At 38.0% G+C, this 22,225-nt stretch overlaps 1 protein-coding gene across 1 annotated transcript in view; it reads right to left on the bottom strand.

The window, feature by feature from the left end:
* Window positions 1–22,225, bottom strand: part of LOC118403101 (homeobox protein Hox-C9-like) — a 106,903-nt gene that overhangs the window by 63,358 nt on the left and 21,320 nt on the right. The window contains exon 2 of the mRNA XM_035801581.1: window positions 16,980–17,058. The gene's annotated coding sequence lies outside the window, so the exon portion shown is untranslated. The remainder of the gene's footprint in view (window positions 1–16,979; window positions 17,059–22,225) is intronic.

Here is a 22,225-nt window from a genome sequence, read left to right as displayed (position 1 = left end):
ACACAGCTACAAAATCTACTCAATGTGTTCCTTCAACAAGTGGGCAACAGAAACTTTGCAGCAACCGGTAATATTGGCCTTACCTTAAGTATCAAATGTTAAGTATATTCTTAACACTGTATTCTTGACAGAAATGCAGACTTGGGACACCCAGATTGAAAATTCATGGAGAAAAACAACAACACATATTCCACTTTTTGTTAGCATGCACGTGTATACCTTCATGAGGTCAGAATAATCCATTATCATCAAAACTTTTACTGTTATCATTTTCTTATCATTATTCATTTAAGACGTTTTATGCCAGACGAAAAGATGACTGCTTGTTCTACCATTAAAGAGTTCCAGCGCGAAAAGATATAGTCATGCCCACTATGGGTGTAAAACTTTGTACACTTCCCAAAATGTTTTATTCTATAATACAATGTATGTACATGTTCTTCACTCGTACTATATTTACCCATGAATGAAGTATATATTCATATATATCTTTGGTTACAAGATACCAGACTTCGTGATTCTACTAAAGTATGTCAAATGTAATATATCTAATCTTTTGTATTTGAGAGGTTAGGCCGTTGATAAAGTGTTGTAATCTACTATAACTTTTGCTGATTGTAAGAGATTGATGAAGTTTAGGAATAGATACCAAGAAATACGCTACCATACTATACCCTGAGCTACATTTGCTTTTCTGTGTGAGTGATACCCAAGCGTTAAAACCATTTACAACACGAGAATGCTGCCTCTGAGATTCCTAGATTACTGTGATTCTTGTGCATCTCACCTATAATTGGATGAGCAACATGCGATGACATGATTCTTGTGTATCGTTGGCGATTTTATCTTTATGAATATGCGTGCGACCTCCCTCTTACATATAGCAGAAGGCATATCGATTTCATGTGCTTTGGGTTGCCTAAAATATAGGTTCAGAGGATTGCACGCCCTCTTCAATCAGTACACCTCTTTGTTGGGTACTTCAGCATGTTTTCAATCATAAGATTGTGAGAATTCTGGTAAAGCTTATATGACTATTATATGATGGATTTGGTCCTTTTTTCCTGAAAAAGCCGATATCAATAGCACGTGGTAGGAATGGCTACGGGTCTTCATTAACTAGAAATAGAACAACGAAAACACTCATGTATCTGTGTACACCATGTGTAGCAAGGCAAGTATTCATAGACGTCTGTACCCTTACCACACCCATTTCACTAAACTCAACTCAAAATTTTACAAACTTAAATTTGATCGATCATATATTCATTATCATTTTAGTAGAGTTCTAAATATAATTTGAAAGCTTATACATCAATATTTACAGTGAGACCAAAATTTGTTATGGTCCTACCTTCAACAGTTGAAAACCAGAGCTGGCAATGTGAGTGTTTTAAACAGAACATCCCCAGCCAACACGGTGTTTGACGTTTGCAGTGGGATTTCGTAACTTGTTTTGAGTAACCCAACTACGAAATCGGCCATGGGACTCATTGAATCATATAAGTACCACTTTAAAAGTAAATATACAACTTGCCAATATTAAACTAAGGGACATGGTCATGGGAAAATTTGGCACTTTTTTGACGAGACGTACTTACCATAAGTTGCCCAGGAGCGTGAATGTATGACCAGAACAAACTATAATTGGGTATAATTGTAAAGAGTAGAGTAGAGTAGAGTTGTAAATGTTATCTAAATGTCTAAATGATATCTCTGAAGCAGATTGTTAAATCTCTCTTTCTACACAGGAATATCTCGATCTATGAAGTCAATATCTACTTACACAGGTACGAGCTATATCAACAAACTAACATATGACGTAAGACAGATTCCAACCCTAAAATACTTTTAAGAAGCAATGAGAAACAGGTCTCAGACCAGTAATATTTGAACTTAGAATGGATTCTTGATTTGGTTTTGTTATCATGTTTTTGATTTGACATTCTAGTATTGTGAATTGTTACTGTTCAATCTTTTAGATACTTCGTATCATTTATATTATGTGTAATTTTTAGTTACATTGATTTCAGAATACATTTCTCAGTTCCATTATGTTACTTATGTATAAGTTTGCCAAATCATTGTACACATTGTATTATGTTTATGACCTGAAATGAATAAATGAATATGTTCTCATTTTGTCTTACCTTACCGGACTGCTGCTTAGGTAATCTGATTCAGGTGATATCAAACGGATAGTCACAAGTCTAGTTGTTTTGACTTCGCTCTGGCACCTTCCAAGTTCCAACATAGATATGCATGGAGGTGAGAATATAGCCGCCCTTTTGTACGTATAATTACACTTTATAAATGGTAGTGGCTAAATGCCAACGCTAGGTAACAAAACATAGTGGCGATAGCAGGAGGTTTGATACTGGGATTCTGCATGAGTTAATATGAACAGTATTTTGTTTTAACGAAAACAAAAACATCTGTTGTTTGAAATTGATGAACGATACAGAATTAGGGTAAGCATACTAGTATGTGTATGCGAAGTACAAGTTTTTTACTAATACATAGAGAATAACGAGAATATCTTCAACAATTGTTCTAAACTAAGAAAATGGTTTTCAATTGTAGACAAAGCATGCAATCCCTTGTGGTCGCGGACATAACTTTAAATAGCGGTTGTGTATTTCAGTTTGACAGTTACTGCTAGCAATTATAACGAAAATGCCTCCTATTAAATTTCTTATGGGTTGTTTGTGGCAAACAATCAACATATGTCCAATGGGGCTTTTCTCTTTTTGTTTCATTTCTTCATGGAGAAAACAAGATTTCTGCAAACTATAAATGCTGTCTGTACGAACTACATGACAATTGTGAAATAAAGGAAAATAGAGTTGCATTTTCCAATGGAAGATATTAGTTTACTAGAATTGTATTTTTCAATAACAGATATTTGCTAGACAACATGCAAGGAGTAATTCGTTTGTTGGACAAAACTACGGAACATTCCATCAATACTTTCTGATTTCATTGCATTAGTCCATGCAAATCACAAACAGAAAAAGAAAAAAAGAGAAACTTTTGCGTTTGGCGTTATGAAAGTAGTTTTCCATCTCGAAAACTGAAAACGGAATATGATATGTACAAACCAACTATAATGTTGTTATGAGACTTCCTTCAAAATAAAGCTACTACGCCGCACTACAAGTGTTTCTTTCATTTTGTTTTAGCAATTGCATTTGTATTCCAAGATTCTGTATTTAAAAAAAGTACATCAGTCTTAGATAAACCTTAAAGACGGAGTATCTCCCTCTAACCTATAGTTTGTGAGTAGACTAAAGTTGACCATGGCAACTAGTTTTAGTTTGAGTATATCGAATATTTGATGTTAATTCGGCAACTACCGGTGTACTAGAGTGGTTACACTTCTCAAAATTACTGTCTATGTTGTTTGTTGTTTATTGTTGTTTATTAAGAAACATTTTAGCCCTTACGGGCTAATCTTCCAAGGTTCAATCAACATGACAATTAACATGAATACATACATTTTTAAAAATACAACAATCACAAAGTATTTACAATAGAGCACAGTGTCTATGTAATCATGTAAAAGGTATAAAGAGAGTGTGCTTTGCGAAATGTCATTGAGATAATTTTGTCTTCATCCTTTAGACTGTTGATATCACGCTCCAAAATGTTGCACATCAAGATATTTTCTTGTTATAGGGGTAGTTTGTACATTCGATGTATGAATCGAATGTGTTTCTTTTTCTTGGCAATAGTATAACGGATTGAAAATAGGAAAATGTACGTCATAGAAAGGGAAAAATGAGGTTGTTGTATCTTTTTTTTGACATACTATGTTTTGTTGTAACAGATTTCGAAATCTGCAAAAGTAGTGATATCGTTCTTCAAACGAAGGCCTATAACAATTTTTATCTAAACAGGGAAATGACACAATACCCGGCATGGAATGAATGTTTTCTTTGTAAAAAAAAGCAGGTACGAGTTGTTTCTTTTGATATTCCGTGTGCTATTCTATAATACGTCGGAAGGAAATAAATGTCTTCACCACACGTATACACTGTCAAAACTGTTTTAGTTGTGTCAACTTGTGTGTTTCTACTGACATTTCTTACTGTTAGAAACAGAAGTTGACTCTACAAAACTCCATTTCTTGTTGGAAGAAGAGTAGACCAAATAGACCAGTGATAGACTAGATGATCTGGCGGGAAAGGTTTCAGACTGCACTCCTATTGGTATGGTCACATTTCCTAATTAACCAGGGCTCTGTCTGGTTTCGGAAACTAGTGATGTATGTGGATAAACATGGACTAGTTATGTTCTTGAATAATTTTTTCATGTTTCGCATGTTTTGTTTTGTCTTCTATATCATACTTTTCGAACGCCAAAACTGCTCGGCCGATTAGAAATGTGCCCCTTGTCAGACAATTTCCTACAGAAACTTATGGAGTATGGTGAAGACAAAAAAGAAGGATACCAACTATTATTCTTTTGGTTGTGCAGAATTGCAAATTGTCATTAATATGGCTAGTATGGAGAAGAAATGGTTAACTCAGTAAAAGACGATGCTGTATAGCACACATTTCTGACTGAATGTTCAACAAAAATCCTCCTGGTTGAAGGAACATGTTTATGTTTGATGCAAGCAGGGTTCTGTCGGGCCGATTGCTGAAACTAATAGTGTATGTGAATACAGATAGACAAGTTATGCTATTGTACTACTATCTTTTTGTGGATTAACATCTTACTAATATCGACCCAGAACACCATGTGGACAGTTGGCTACAATAGCATATTCGTAATCCATCACTGAGTGTGCGGAAATACACTTAGCAATGCTCCGGAAGGTTTTGTACATACACTGGACTGAATTCTTTGTAACTATCCACAGTCTTTATTAGTAAAGTCGATTGTCACAAGAACTTTACACTTGTAAAACTTGTCCATCATGTTATACCAGTACCTTAGCTCAATTTGCAATGTTTGACTAGGCATATTTAATGGAGCTGGTGTCTTGTTGCTATATTAGAATTATTACGGTTTCTCACGGTTGGATGTTTAGTACATTCCATACGATATCTTTTTCAACACATCATTTGGAAGCTATAAGCAAGCATGTATAATAATTCCACGTTTGAGAAATGGCTAGCTGACTTCATTACTAGAAAATGAAGAAAATACCGAAAGCAATCACGTATATGTTATTATACACTGCATCTGTCTGAAGCAATGCAAAAGTAAGTTTCTGAACCCTTGCTGCATCCCTTAAAGTATACTCAACTCAAAAGTTCGGAAACTTAGATTTGATGAATCATAACAACGTTATCATTTTAGCTGTAGTATAGTAGTATGTATCATTTGAAAGCTTATACATCTCTCTTTACGATGAAACCATTTTTTTCATGATCCTACCTTCAATGGTTGAACACCAGAGCTTGCTATTTGAGTGTGTAGAAAATCCCCAGCCAACACAGTGCCTTACATTTGCAGCGGGATTTCGTCACATGTTTTAAAGTGACCGGCCTCGAAAATCAGTCTTGGGTCCCATTACATTTTATAAGTATAATGTATCACTTTTGAAGTAGATATAGAACTTAAAATAAGGGACGTATGGTCAATGGAAATATCAGCAGTTTTTTTTACGAGACCTGCTATGGCCCTTGGACGTAGCCCCTAGATGTACGACTTGAACAAATGGGCATCACTGCAAAGGTATATTCTAAACGCTTTCTCTCAAGCTCTCAATATTACTATCTTCACAAGAATATCTGGATCTCTGAAGATGTTCTTATTTTGTCTTATCTTATCAGGCTGCTCCTAAGGGAATCTGGATTCTGCTCATATGAAACTGGTAGTCAGATGTCACGTTGTATTGGCTGTAGGAAAATGGTTCAGTTTCAAATATGGTGCTCCATACTAAGAACACTATAGAGCATCACATACAATCCACTAACACTGTTTCCGTGATTGCTTTATAGATTGCCCCGAATCTTGACCAGGTTAATGTTGTTTATGATTGGTGGGCCAACATACTCGTATATCTCTGGCAATTTGATTTTTGAATTCTATGAATATGCGTGACAGTACACTGGCGACGACTCCTGCATGCATTAGGAGGAATATTGATTTTTTTTCTGCTCCAGGTTGCCTAAAATATGGGTTCAGGAGTTTACATGCCCACCTTAATCAGTATACTGCTTTTGTGGGTAGCTAAAAGATGTTTGAGGTAAAAAAAGATTGTTCTGATGTGAGTACTTCTTATAATAGACCGCCCCGTCTTTTGAAATCAAATTGTCTCACAACTAACAACGTATGATTCGCGAAGGGTACAAGTACCAGCAACAGTGCCCTTGTATTTAAACGACAGATTTATACCCGCAATACTTGGGGGAATGGATTCTGGATAGCCTTTGGCCAATTTGACGCCAAGAAACCTCACGGACAAAGAGACACATCTGTCACAATCAGTCAAAAAGCAGGGATCAATTTCTTGGTGTAGAAAATTGGGGAAACGACTTTTTAGTAGCCTGCTGATTGCACAATGGGCACTACGAGATTGAAGGGATTTCATTTTCGTCTACTCAAAGAGCGAATTTCAAACATCAAATGTTGGTGTGAAACGTTGATTACTAAGAGCTTGACATTACAAAGATGTTTTAGTATTTCATATTTCTATCAGATAGTTCATACTGATTATTTTATTGATGCTTTCATTAGGGAAAAAATCATTCACCTCTAAAGGTTAACTGCTAATAACCTTTGAACTTTCGTTCAGTTAGTTTTTTTTTTACATCTGCCTTACGTATGTCGCATCGCAATGTTGCAGCCACAATACCATCTATGCATCTCCACTCAAGGACGCCATCTAGTGTAAATATGCCGCATGTTCAGTTTTCCGCCGAGGGTTGATTTGAAGTTAGCAATCTATGATCTTTTACAACTTCGGTTACCTTAGAAAATACTTGCAGTATGGCGATCGCTGAATGACCATTTAGAGATCAAAATTAGGTCTTATAATTGGAATATGCTGACAACAAAACACATTTAACGGAACAAAAACGTGCCAATCTACAAAGTTTGCTATCTATGAAATAGTTGCATGTCTATGAAATATGTCAAAGTGTTGGTCACTCGGCGGTCGCAGCTTCTGTTGGAAAGGTTGACATATTTGTTGCTACTCTTTTACTTTGCCATTTCGTAATTTTCTATCCAGAATTAGTGATCCTCGATTTGTAGTCACCAAAGATGTTAGGTCGGCAGCCAGACAGACGAAAGTACTTTTGAGGTTTGTCTATATTGTATGTTTGTGTATTGTACTGTACTCTACTGTAATGTATAATGACAAATGTCGATATATTTGTTCAAAGCAAAACTGATGAAAATTTGTTCAGGTGTAAGGGTACCTTTATGAGAATTAAGTATGTTTTCAGGCTTGAAATGAACTTTATTCCACTGAACTATTGTGAAGACATTGGGACCATTCCACGACTTTCCTTATGACCATTCCCCAAGCAAGGTCAGTGCTGGATTGGATGTAGCCTGAAATCTATTCTATTCTAGCCAAATCTATGGTCAACCTGGGCAGATCTCATTCAAAGACTAGTAGGCAACATCGACGACCAATCTCAAGCACGGATGACTTTGTTCACGACAAAAGTTAAGAAGTAAGAATGAAAAGGCAACGAGTAAAAGAAGAGCGGAAGGATCTTAAGTCGTGGTGGAACAGCCTTCCCGAAGAAGTGGCCATGGCTCCAAGTGTGCCCAGTTTATGAAAGCCGACCCAAGTCTACAACTACAGAGCATTGGAACAACCTACGAGAACAACAATTATGGAAGAGCGGCAAAAACTCCTACCTGGTTGAAACCACTCTACTCTCGAAGAGTACACTTTATTTCATCTGGACGCCTCGTGCACAGGAATACCACTCCAGTTCATCAAACCCTTACTGTAAGTATTCTCCTAAAGAGACTAGGTGGGATTTTCTGGTACGACTATGACGAAATGCTTTAGATCCTCAGGTAAACTGTAGTGGTAGTAGACTACAAACTTGGGAACGTGTTTAACACCACCAGGGCGGTGATAAACCAATGGAACTGCATCAGAGTCACAGAATTTTCTCCTCCTAGTGCTTCTCGGGGAGAAGTTTCCAAGCAGTAATTTTCACGCCTGTAAGCTGCAAATTTACAGCCTTGGGACGTCTTTGTCACTTACAGGCAGCACCAGTGTTTGTCTTCAACATCTACATGTACTTGGAAGAAGGAAAGAAAATAAGATATATATCTTTGTCTCTGTTCTTCTGCAGAAATGGTTTGATTCATAAATCTTTCAGACTTACCAGTCTGTGTCAAAATTTATGTTACTAAACCAAAGTTCATCTTTGTATCATGTTCTTATTAATAAAAAACAGAGGAAAAACATACCAGTCTATCCAATGAGAACTGACTTTGAAAAAAAAGCAGAACTCAACAAGGACAACAACTAGAAAAAAAATGTTACAAGGAGTTTGCTACTACCAGTTGATAAATATGATGTCCTACCACAACTTCAGTAAGCCATACATCACGGGATCAAGTTAGGGACATCGGATAAAGTATTTTCGTAAATTCATTGGCTACCTTGAGGTTATGTCCAGTTTGAAAGGTAATATGTAATCATTAAGCAATGATATCTATGAGATTTTTTTTTGTAAGACGAACTACCTGGTACATTTGTTTGTAAGGGGATATGATGATGCTCCATACACCCGAAGAGAGCAATCAACAGAACGCACACCAATTTTACTGAAGCAATTTAGGGACTCGTTTAGGGTTTTAGCCAGAGAATGTTGCTGCATACAGGAGAAAGAAATGGCCGTTACTTGCCTCGTTCTATCAAAGATAATGCAGTGAAGACTAAAAGCCAAGACTTGAAAAGAGGTTTGGTTCGCAACAAATTTCTCCCCACACGATCCCCTGAGGTGCAGTACTTGACAGAGTAAATAGCTTGTCGTCCACAGCACCTCAATGTTGGCAGCAGGAAAATGCAGGGGATTACAAAGTTATGGGCAGTTTTCTCACAACTCGTACAAAGAGGTGTTATGTGGCATGGAAACTGGACATTCGGCGGATAACACCAGTTGCTAAGTGCTTTTTTCATAGTTGTGAAGTTTCGAACATACAGGTCAAGCCTGATGAATACAGTGTGAATACAGTCGGCCACTAAATCTGCACCCAGAGATATCCCAAGCACAGATACGAATGCTGGAAACATTTGTATCAAAGAATGTAACAAAAGTTGAAAACTTGAAATAGAATTGTAAAGTAGCGACCGTGTGGAAGCTGAAATCATGGAACATGGATAAAGTTAAACACTCTTCTACAGATATGATAGATGGATGCACTTAAAATGTGGGGCATTTAATTCCTCCTGTGAGATTAGAAAAAATGAAATATTCTTCGAATCAAGATCTGAATGTTACACATGAGTCCAATCACTTTTTCTTAACGAACATCGATATGATAAAGGTATTTTTTAAATTGATACTCTTGGTACCTCTTATGAGACCAACGAATTCATCTTCTGGTTGATGATGTCCTTGAATGTATCGGGCAAGACATTTTGTAATTACGAATGGATTAGATAATTTCTTTTCTTGATTTTCAATATGCGAGCAATGGGAAAATCGTATCTCACACTGGTTTTATTTGTGCACAATAATGTCGGGAGACTATAATCTGCCAGGGTTAAGTGCCAATTGGAAGATATGTACATGATCAATACATGTAATCAGCCGTTAGAATACGATTTCTATGCTTAATTGGAGAAATATCATTGCTCGAGGGACAACTGATATTGCAATATGTTTGCAATGGGATTTCTATGATAGAGGTAATGAATATACTAGAAACTCCAAGACAATGTTTTGTTTAGCGGTTTTACACTGACTTTTTGGTTTTGCTACTTTCTTGTTGAGACAAGCCAGAGTTTGATACTTTTTTTTCAAAGTTTGATCTGATTAAGGAGGTTTAAGTGACCTTATGGCCTTCTTGATCTGATCTTCATGTTCTTTCAGACTGATTTGAGTTTTCTTCTTGTGTTGAATGCTGGTTTGTAGTGCACAGGAAAATCAAACTTCAAGACGTCTTCCGAAACAGACAACTTTCAAAGCAATCCCGCTACCCTTGCTCTTCACAAAGTTGTATTGATATCGTGCTTTCCATCAAATTCATTTCATGCAAAAAGTGCACACATTGACTTATTCCTGATTCCGAGTCTCAAGAATCAAAAGAAGCAAGTTTTTGAGAGATCTTTTTTTTTCATATCGGAGTGGAAAAACACAGATCAAAGTGGAAAACCAACTGACTCTTGAAAAGTATTTGTGAAATAAGATATGTTGGCCAAAGTTGTTCTCATTTATGGATAAAATATCACTTTTGACAGACTTCTCGAAACAGATTCTGTTGTTGGTGTATGTTTTGTTTAACTGAATTTAAAGCTAAGTCGTTTGTTTGTGTCGAGCGCAGTTCAACATTGAAAAGTACTGCTATGGACCATCGCAGGGCAAAAGTATGAAAAATAGGTCAGTACAACACTAAATAAACCGTTATGGAGATCACATCATGTGCACTAGATGGTAGTTGATGTACCTGTGCAATAAGTATCTTCTACCAGCGACCCTATGGCAGAAATCACAAAATTTATGTCGAACATTTCTCGTTACGGAATAGCTCTCCTGGCGGGCATGTCTGGTCACAAAGGTCGACATTTCACTACAAATGTACCCCTATAAACCGGAGTATCCACTGCGTGCATACGTATTTATGCCCACAGAACAATTTGCTAAGCGACAATGGGTTCATGCATAAAGATACCAACATTACACGTCAAAATGTACACATAAAAGAAAGATCTGTGTCTTAGTTTGCCGTATGCTCACATACGACAGTCAGTACAAGACCGTTCTTGAGATGTGTCAAGATGTCGTAGAATCTAGGGCAAATAGTCTTCACGTACCTTGAACGTTGTGTTCTAATGCCTTGTATGCTCCATTTCTGCCCACGAATCAATACAATGATGTATGAGAATGAATTTTCTTCTGGGGAAAGTAAGCCATGTGTACTCAAAATGTAGCTCGCGTCTAAAGGGCACAATGTCATCAGGTGAGGAAGAGGCATTTTTGCCACTGAAAACTAGTCGATCATGTGGTACATAAAAACCATTACCCTTTCAATGTATATAGAGATATCTGTCCCTGCTTGCCTGTGGAATATCTCTTAGTCTAATGGGACCATCTTGGAAGAAATTGAAGCAAGTTTGGATGTTCTTTTGCTCCAATGGAAAGCCGCCTTCGGACATGTACATGGCAATGTCTTGACATACGAATCTGTCAAAGTTTTAGTGCAGTCGGGAAAGTTACTTCACCAAGAAAGTAATGATAGCTGGTTTTTTACCAATGTTTGTAAGCTCTTTATCAGATATTAAAGAGAGAGAGGGGATTTCCAATCAAGGTAATGATATTATTCATCTCTATCATCATTGATCGCTTTGGCAAATGTCATTTACAAAAGTATGATCACATAAATGTCGTATTGATGCCCTGAGATATGAAAGAATATCACCATGTTCAAAAAGAAATCTTTATTTTTCAAACCTTGCCTGGTATTGTATTGTAAATGGTTCATTTGAATGATGTTTGCTTGGTTTTCTGATCACAGGACGTGACGGCATGCAAACTGGAAAAGTACTTTTTGTCCTTCAATGACAATTTCACTACAAGACTGTAAAGAACTGAACTGAACACTAAGTGTTGGCAAAGTTCCTACCAAAATCCTAACAACAAAACATGACTTGCCTTTGGCATTACGGCTATGATGCCGAAAAAATGTAGCTGAACTAGAGACAATGGATCATCTGATAGTACAGATGAAAACTTGAACCACGTTATCATTGGTAGAATAAAGCTACATACTATGAGATATGAAAACACACTGCTCAGATGCGCCATCTAGCTATATATAAAAACATCACTATAGTACGTATGAGGATAGAGCCGTAGGGATGCTGACACTCCTACCAAAGGAATGACAAACATATTTTTCTTACTTCTATCATAAATGAAGGGAATTCGCTATTTCACTTACGGTGGAGTGGATTTTTTTCAAACTAGAAGAAAATTATTCCCTTGCATAGTCTCTGTGGTCAGCGAGATTGAATACGGCCGATATATTACGGTCAATACGCAACCCTCTTTGGCCCTGGGCAGTTTGTCATATTGAGGACGAACCCTACGGGTGATACATATAAATTGCGCAGCATGTCCTATCATGAACTCTCAACCCTTCCATGAGATAGCTTAGTACGTATTCCACTCACGAACAACACGAGGAACTCTTCCACTCAACTGCGCCATCTAGGAAAGCGACCTAAGCTCTGAATGACAAGTAATTTTTACCATTCCACGTCCACAGATATACACCGGGCTTAGGAAGTAGTTCGGGTTGTCCTAATGAGTTTCTATATCAGTAAAGACCCAGCCTATAATTGGTGTTTATGTGCTGTGGTATCTAAATCACACCCGCGGTTTGCTGTATTCTAAGTCATAGGAATACAAAAAAGGCAGAGCGAAATGTTTGTTGGAAAATAGAACATGTTGAACATAAGTTGATGTTTTTGTTTGTGTGTTTTGTTTTCTATATTGCTTACCAAGCAGCCTGTAGTAAGTGGTAGCAGTGACGCGATGAATATGCCTACAGGCCTCTTATTTTATGTGATAACACGGTATTTTATCAATTGATGTATTGGTTACAAACAAGCGGTATTACCTGTGTGTACGTGTATAATGTGTACCTATGAAACACCGTAGCGCACTTGACTGACCATAACTGCATCATGGTGTAGTTCCCAATGATTTAAATAGAGGCGATGAGGATGTGATGACGGATAGAAAAGCGAAATCTATCATATAAAGTAGAGGATGTTTGACTACAGTTTACGCATATACTTTACACAAATGGCATTATGGCATATATGACATCGAAGGATGGTGAGCAATGCTTTTCCATTCACTAAGGTCGAACACCACCCATATGCAACGGAAAAGAAGTCTCGAACTTTGAATGGACATTTGGTCTGAAATGAACCAACACGACTCACGAAAAATGGAAACTGTTGTAAGTGTATTAAATGATAGCCACGACATTTGGTTAGGTCCAGGAATTATCTAACCTCTTCTCTTTCCCTGTGTGTTTGGGCTAGCTTCCATTGAAGGTATCTGTGGCTTGTATATAAGTGTGTGACTCAACCGCTCGGTCAGAATCTAACCACAGAACTATGCTGACACGGTCACACATCCCTATCGGAAAGTGTTCCTGTTCTTTGTATCTTTTTGAGCGAACTCTTGAAATCACTGGACTAAATTCTCCAAATACTCGGGTACAATCTGAAAGAACCGCACGCGTTGATGTCCGTGCAGTCAGTTTGTTTATTGGAGTGTCAAGACAGAGTCTGCATTATTTCCTTCCCGACTTGTCTCTTCTCTTGCCGAGACGCAAGCACAATGTAATGTAAACCACCTTGGAACTTTCAACAGAGACAGTACCTAACTAACTAGACAGGGTAGAAGGTTCAATAATCTTTCATGATGTAAACGTTACACAAAAAATGGAAGGATATGACACCCGGAGTGGGGAATATGAGAGAAAACATGCTGAACGCTGTTTGACCGCAAATTTCAGGCATTGCGCACGTGTGATCAAAAAGGTGGTTATAACGACAAAATCTCTAGTGAACCACAAACTATATGAACATGTTGGTAATTGATAATTGGCGCCATTGTAATTGAAAGAAGACACATACACACGTCAAGAACCTATCATTTGTACAGCATCTTTTCGCGGTCGCTGAACAAAGATGGCCTGTGCAGAAAATATCGTAGACAGAAAAACAAGACGTAAAAACCGTTTGACAAAGTATATGTAGCAACAAATTGGCTTGGAATTTTACCCCAAATGATGAAGATTGTTTAGTAAAGTACTAAAACATGGTGGCCAATCAAAATGCTACGAACGGTTTCATTTTTAAGTCATTTTTAGGAAGCACAGAAAAGTTCTGAAGAATCTCAGAGCAAAGCACGCATTGAATATTGTGCAAGCATATGTTACACCATGGAGTTAGGGAGATGGGGTGAACATACATATGTTCAAAAACTACGAATGCATTCTTTTACTAATAACGTTAGGCATTTTCGAACTGTCTATATCATTTCGCCTGAAAAAAGATGCATTAGAATCCGTATTTCAAAGTTCACGGAGATAGATATACAAACCATGTGGTTATAGCCGCTTCACAGTGATGTATACATGTACTGTTCAAGAACATTGGGTGTAATGAATTGACTAAAGAAAAACACATTGTTAAGAGTGATTGCGATGAAAAGGCTCACAAATCGCTCTGGAGGCTGTACAAAACGGGACATGGGTGGGCGACTGGGGTTAGTTATGGTGAGTTAGGATCCCTACTCAACGGCAATAGTCTCAGCCATCACTCCAAATGTCCACATCCAACAGTTTGTTATGTGATGCAGAAAACTGCCCACTCTCAGCGGTGTGTGTGGTCAGAGGATGGCTGTTGTTTGGCAAGGAGAGCACTGATGAATATCAGAAAACAACAACAACAAGACCGTCGTGAACAAGTTCTGAGCCAAGATGTTGTAGCTGCCCATGCCTGAGCTCACTGTATTTAGTCTAATTTTTACAGAGCTGTAGGAAGGCGTTACTTTCAATGCAGCTGTTATACTTTACACTAACGTGTATTCGGGACCTTCCATGACTTTGGTACCAAACACACTCGCCAACTATGGTCGGTGCTGGGTTGGGTGTAGCCATCCTTTTATAGCTCAAGCTCCCATCTTTGATCGCATTCAAGCAGAAGCTGTCTTTCTCGATACTTCTTCAAAGACTACAAGTATGGATATGCTCTCATTCACAGATGGCTTGCTTACGACTAACACCCAGCCATGGTCTAGAGAAGGTTCGTAGGCTGCCGTCTGCTATTTGTGAAAAGGACTTGACTCAGTAGATTCAAATTTATACTAACATACAGCACTGTCAACTGAGCAGCAAAAATTAATTCTACTTTTCACACCATATACAATGCATATCTGTCTAATACAACTTTAAACCTCTGTATTCCGATTTGGAGTAGGACGTTTTCCTTGCTGTATTTTCTTGCCATAGCCTGCTACGTACCCGGGTCTAAAGTTATACAAATGTGACTTTTCCTATGTTAAATACAGTAACAAACCACACATTTCTCGGGTTCATTTACTCCCCAAACGACCAAGTTTTTAACGTCACAAGCTTTATTGGCGTGACAAAAAGTGCAGCAGCTTTTGTACAACAACAAAACTACAGAACTAGAAATACAAGATGAAGCTGGAAATTCCACTTACTGAACAAAATATAAAGGCTAACTTGACTAAATCTGAAGCATACTGTTATATCAGTTGGACTAGTCGTTGGTTTCAGTATTCTTTCGAATAACAAAACGATCTTTTACTTGATGAAATCATGATGAAGAAGACAGGGTACAAGGTTATTGTAAACAGGATGGTTCGCTGAAACGTTACACACATGGAGAAAGAACCCCAGTTGCTTTAGACCCGTGTAACAGAAATCGGATCACTGTTCCAGACACCATGTGGAAACGAGAGGTCCTGATCTCCGCACCTCTGCAACTTAACTTGGATGAGAAAACTACAGGGGACCACTCGGCATCAGCAACAGGTTCAAGTGCCTCTACAAGTGTGATTTATCGCGAGCTCAGATCCGTCCGGAGAGGTACACAGAGGGTCACTTCATTCGGGTTGTAAGTCTATGAAGTTGTGGCTACTGAATCGTCTAGGTTGGGCACTGATGCTGTACCAAGCTTTTCCCTTCTGTCATTCGTTTTGAAAGTGTAGAAGAAAGTGCTATCTTTCAAGCAGGACAAAACAAAACAAAACACCGGGTGACTAAAAAGTACTTTACCATCTGGGCCGCAGATTTGTGATGCTTGCTTGCTTGATTAAGATAGACGTTGCTGAAGTAAGGTCGACCTACGAAGAAAAGGGAGCAAAATTTGCATCTCCCCTTCATCTAGACAGTATTGGTCTTGTAATGTAAGCGTGCTAACTTTAAATAAATGATCTACATCATGATCTACGTCAGTTTCAGAAGTTTACCGTCAGAAAGGTACAGTAATATCGCTCTCTATGATTGGGATGTCCAGTTTAACGTATGAAATACAAGTCAGCGCACAAAGGTCCAGTCGTTCTAGAGATTACTCCAATGGAAAGGAAAGAAAACGAAGACTGAGAAACTTTTGGAATGACGTATGGGCAATCACGGCCAGGTAAAACACACCATTCTAGCGTAATCTCGTGCCTGCAGCACAACTCATCTCTCCCAACATTCTCTCCGTGTCTCCAAATTGTCTGCTGGATTCACGCTTGATTACCGAAGGAGGGGAAACATTCTGGGAAGAATGCCAGGTAAGCACGTTTGTCGTTCGTCGCCACATCCCCGCGCCCATTCCCCGAGATTTGTAGACACGGACGGGAACACGATTTTCAATTTGTATGATGCAGGACACTGAGTGACAGTCATTTGATGCCGCTTCTCTATCACATTCAATGAGTCGTGTGAGATGTATCACTGGACCCTTCTAAACCTTAAACGCGGGATTCTTTACCCAGGATTATCCTTTCAATAGAGGGATACTCTATGAAATATCTCATTGATACTGCTACGAAAAGTATCACCAACTTGCCTTCCAGCGTAAACAAATCCACACAATTTTTTAGGCGTTGTTACCTATATGTTAACCATTCTTGTATGACTGATGTATGGCTTGTAACTAAATAACTCTTGTAGCAGCGCCAGTCAGAACGTGGGCCGATGCAACATTAACCATTAACCATATTCCGACGTTATCATAAGCTGGTGTACACGGCGCACTGCAGTGTATAATACGTAGTTGAACTCACCTTGAACCTGACTGATGAAGAGGCTCCGTGTGAGGTAGATGATGCTGGCTGTGGAGGGACAGGACGGCGCTCATGGGCTCTGTTAGGAGGAGAACGAAATGACGTCACACTTGGGCGTGTCATCCCTATGTAAGCCATTGCTACGTGTAACAAAGAAACCTACTCATTCCTGGTAATCTAATTACGTTAGTTTTCCGTCAAATACTAATTAGAATTGCGTAAACAAAAACATTTTGTAGTGTTGATGGTTGTAGCTTGTATTATATTGTAAAGAAATGAACACAGAAAACAAAGTATCACGATGAATGCAATGTTAATCTCAAGACATAAGTGACTTTTATGATTAGTATAAACACACGGTATATGTTGTACATACAAAACATACTGCATTTTGTATACTTTCAAATCTAAGATAAGGTTTATAACAATGGAAAGGAAAAAATGATCCACATTCTTAGCATAGAAATATTATGTAGCTTTGATGTTTGTTGTTTACAAAGAAATACTCATAGAAACATAAAATATCAATATGAATACAAATAAAATGCTATGACAATCTGTCACATGCAAAAATCAATCGATGATATAATAATAATAATAATAATAACAGCTTGCTATGCTATATTGTATAGATCTATAGGAACATACGGGGCTTATTTATCATTATGATATCGTTCGCTATCTTGTCAATATATTGTGCTTCTTATGTCAAACTGATTGTTTTACAAAGATATTTTATGTTTATGTTTTGTTTTGTTCATGCAGGTGAGGACAACAACAAGATAAATAAGGAGGAGACTGAAAGCACTAATTCTTCCAGGGAAAACACCACCAGGCAACAACCTGTGCAGCGGTTGCTTTGAAGTGAAATCAACGCGTTAAACATTGTTTATATTACAGAAAACGCTATGTGTAAAGTCTGTTGATCAGAAAAGGCAAATGTAGTAAGGTATGGTGTTGAATTCGCACTGTGTAATCTTTGCAGATGCAACTGCGATGTAAAAAAACACACATTTTTGCTACCCTGTCTACTATCAAAAGTTACCAGTTATGTTATATTAACGAGGTGTTTTTTTACAAAGGATAGATACTAGGTCATCTCTCTATTCTCTGCTTCTTGTCTGTTATGCATCATTGTCTTACGTGAAATATAGCACCACTTTTTGTCCGTGTCTTGACATCACAGCCAAGGTGAAGACATTTCTTGTAAACAACCATGCCAATAAATCTCCCCCTTTGTAGTAAATATTATTGGAAAGACTAAAAAAGTTCGACCAAATGTATTTTGTCCAAGGAAACATTGCCACATGTTGTATTCTATTATAACTCAACGAGCTATAACTCAATATGAAAGTTAATGATTAGATTTGAAGGATATATCTGGTAAAGATGACCAGGTGGCGTATGGCGATATCAGTCACAGACATCTTGAAGGATGGATTCAACAAGTGATTGACACAAGTCAAAGACTGTCTAGAAAAACAAGTCTTTGCACCTGCCCCATTGTCAATGGTTAGAATACCTTGAATCGTTCGCTTTGCAATTTTCGGTTACGAACAAGTTTAATGTAAACATGTATGCGAAGCCTCGATATGAATATTGAAGAAACTAGATATATTAGTTGTTTATTTTAGGTTCTAACCCATTCACATTTTTATAATACTGCTATAGACAACCGCTACTTATGTATAAACTCAGTCAGGATTTGGCGCTTGCCACAACCTAAACTGAACAAAATGATTTTGCACGCATACCATGTTTCTTAGACATCGTGAACTCAAAACACCTAAGTTCTCTGCCACAGCGTCTTTAACCTAATCTATCATTCAGGAGGTTAAAACACAACAGATGCCACCTTATGTCTTGGCCTTTTCAGTGCTAGGTTTATAGTAGAAACATTTTTATGATTTAGAATTCCCCTTGTCAAATTCGGTACTCCAGAGGCAAACGTTAGATTGAACAAGACAGAAACGCTCAAGAGACACGCGAAAAAGTCGTCTGATTTTGCCGACAATCCGGTAGTGTTTGTCAGAACAATCAGTCAAATAAGTGTTTTCGTCTCGACTTTCCTCAAGGCATGGTCTTGTGGTATTTCCTGAAGAAAATTGAAGCCGGTCAAGTGGAATGTATTTGCGTTTGTTGTTAACAGCTGCGGGGAAGACAACACACCTTTTGCGGTCTGTACCATGTGGTTGACACATCACTTTTCATAATACCTTCAAGAAAGCCTTCCGCGGCTAAGACTTTAAGCTTTAACTTGTGCAGCGGGCACATTCCTTGTCGCGTGATAATTGTTTAGTTAAGGAAGGCGGAGGAAGCTGCAATAGAATCTTGCAAGCGTTTTTCACCGCCGCTCGAAAACGCATATCACTCCGCTTTCACCGTTACGGTAAAGGTGTCAATGAATCCACAATTTCACACACCCTCTGTAGACGTCATAGCATTGAGAACAAACATACGCTTTTGTAAGCGTATGAAATTCTTAGTGTCACAGATGAAGTGCCCAAAAACTAAAACCACTAAAATGAGCAATGTTGTCAAACTATTTTTCAAAAGAAAAGTTGTATTTTGTGTAAGTACAGCATAGACTGGGACATCACATCTTTCCATGAATTAAGCTTTAAATGACACGAAAATAAAACGATCTTAGCGTTTTGTTGGGATTTTGTTTAAGAGGAAGAAATGAAATTTTAACCAGGAAACCATCCAGTAGGGCTTGGAATCATAGCGAAAGTATGGAACAGGGTGCATCAGTTCTTCCTAACGCATTTTTTTTTTGCAATTCTTTACGCCTCTATTTTGCTGATGTTATTTGGTGGGTTATAGCCAAGACGACAGTTTCCACACTCTGGAATGAGGTAATTTGCGAAATTTTAACACAGCATTGTTATGATATGCAATGCCCAATCATAATTCATCCAAAAAGAGCGAGTTCTAGGTTCCTATTCGCAATCGCTTCCGATCGTATCAAACTAAACATGCAACTGTTTATATAAAGGCATGACGGTTTAAATATGGCTATTGAGTGTATCAAAGTTCATGATTGGAATTTTCCATACATAAATATGGGATAGAGGCCTCAGCATGCAACCCCTCATGCCTCTGCATAGGCGCTAAACGCGGCAACAAATTCCGACACCGCTACACAAACCACAAGAGGTCGCGACATAAAGCTCTTGCGGGGTCTAACCATATAATATCACATGCATAAGAGTGCCATGAATATGGTTGTTAAGTTCTAAGTGATTATGGAGTAGGGTAATAAACACTACAGGTGGCTACATGTTGCGTTTACGATGATATGTCACGCAATGTTGGCAACATGTTGCGGTATAAACCTTCGGTTTAACAACTACCTGTCGTCGTCTGAAATCAGGGGGGGGGGGGTGCAAGTGACTTTGTGTTACATGTACGAATTGGAAGTAGATACATCATGAAGTTACAACGTTGTTTTAATGTAAGATTGCTGACGAGAAAACGATACAAATAAAGTACACTGTTTGTGCGCTGGGAAATGATTTTCTTTTAGCGTTTTCAAACTACTAACAAGAAACATTTTAAAAATGTAACGTTGACAGTTTTGATTTAACGGTGATTCTTTACTACGATTATGTCTGGTGCGTATTGTTGGTGTAAATTGCATGTAGAAATTTCTTTACTCCAATATTGTCACTGTCGTAGGCAAAGCATAACCATAATTTAACGACAATGGCAACCATGTAAAGTAAAATATTCTCTCGCAAAACACATTCACGCTTAAAAAAATAAGTCATAGCCGTATTAATGAGAACCCTATAACGGATGACCTTTGACCTATCTATCTGTCAATCAACAACACGAGAATAGAGTCATCCCTTTTGGCTGTTTTCTTCAGAACTTCTTTTTTTTTTACAGCGGTGCAGCTTCTTCTATGTTTGGACAGTTGCCATGGAATTGTAAGCGATGCTCGTATCACAACAGACGAGAATGGGGAGGGGGGCGTTTTATTGAATGTTGTGGTTTGCTGAAGTTGTAAATGCTGTGACCTACAGTAACAGTCACGCGGCTTTTTGCTTTGCTTGTGGGAACACTATGTTTGTGTGTCATGGGCAACTTACAAGTCTGTCTTGTTCTTCTGTCTTCTTTTCATAAATGCTGTATGCATATTATTTTACGAAAAATGGGTGCTTTAGGTTTTCACAATCAGCACTAAAATGTAAACAAACAGAATATTACAAACACACAGAAATATTAAAAGTAGTGAATGCATCCATTGGAAATGCTTTGTTCTGAAAAGTTTTTGAAGAGTTTGAATTTTTTTGTGTAATTTGAGATACCTAATTTGACCCTGAACTTTGACAGACAAAAAGAAGCATTTGATAGAAAAGTGTGTTAGATTTCGAAAATGGAACTACATAACAAGTATTATTGATGGTTATTTTGGACATCATTATTTCGAAATTTTGCCACCTTTAGCCTTAAGGGTTCGAGTAAATATAGAGTAAAAATGTGCGTTGCTTAAAGTGGCACCAGTGCTTGAAGCCTGTACGTTGTAATGTGAAGGATAGCTTTCTACCTCTTCCTATGTGTCTTCCCTATATACTGACGCACACTATCTTGTCTTCCTTTGTACCCTTCTTTCTTCAAATGTTACCTGACACCTGTTACAGGTGTGTGATGAATAACAGGTGGTGTCAGGTGACGATGACGTCAGCCTTTGCAACAAATTAGCGGCCACCTGTAGGGAACCTTCTCTGCTAGGCTTGGCATAAGGACCTCCAGGCAAAGTCTGTTTTTCAACGATAGCCATCTTACAAACTGAGTCTTCGGGCAGATTTATTATGTTATCGCGTAGGGGGACTTAAGCCTCTCTATCTCTCACCTTTAAGCAATTTCCCTATTTTTCTTTTGACATAATTCATCACTTGCTAAGAGAACCCAATAGTGTACTCAAAAAAAGATAACATAAACTACCTACAACAAAAAGAAAATTTGAGAAAATGAAATCCACTCCTCCATTGTTGGTGACACGTGTAAGTTTGATTCATGCATTTTTTTCTATACTTGTGTCTCCTTCTCTCTAGCTTTCATCCACGTGATAGTCAGACAACAAGAAGCTGAAAATGTTTATACAGATGAAAACTTTTAATATCACAAATGTCATCGTGGTCCATGACAGGCATCTCTCCATGTACAACGTACAATAGATTTTGACATGAAATTCACCTATTTGGAACCTTTGTACAATTATAGTGAGAAAGTGTGAA

This window comes from Branchiostoma floridae, chromosome 16 (assembly GCF_000003815.2).
Source record: "Branchiostoma floridae strain S238N-H82 chromosome 16, Bfl_VNyyK, whole genome shotgun sequence".
Classification (NCBI taxonomy): domain Eukaryota; kingdom Metazoa; phylum Chordata; class Leptocardii; order Amphioxiformes; family Branchiostomatidae; genus Branchiostoma; species Branchiostoma floridae.
This window is presented reverse-complemented; position numbering and strand designations above follow the sequence as displayed.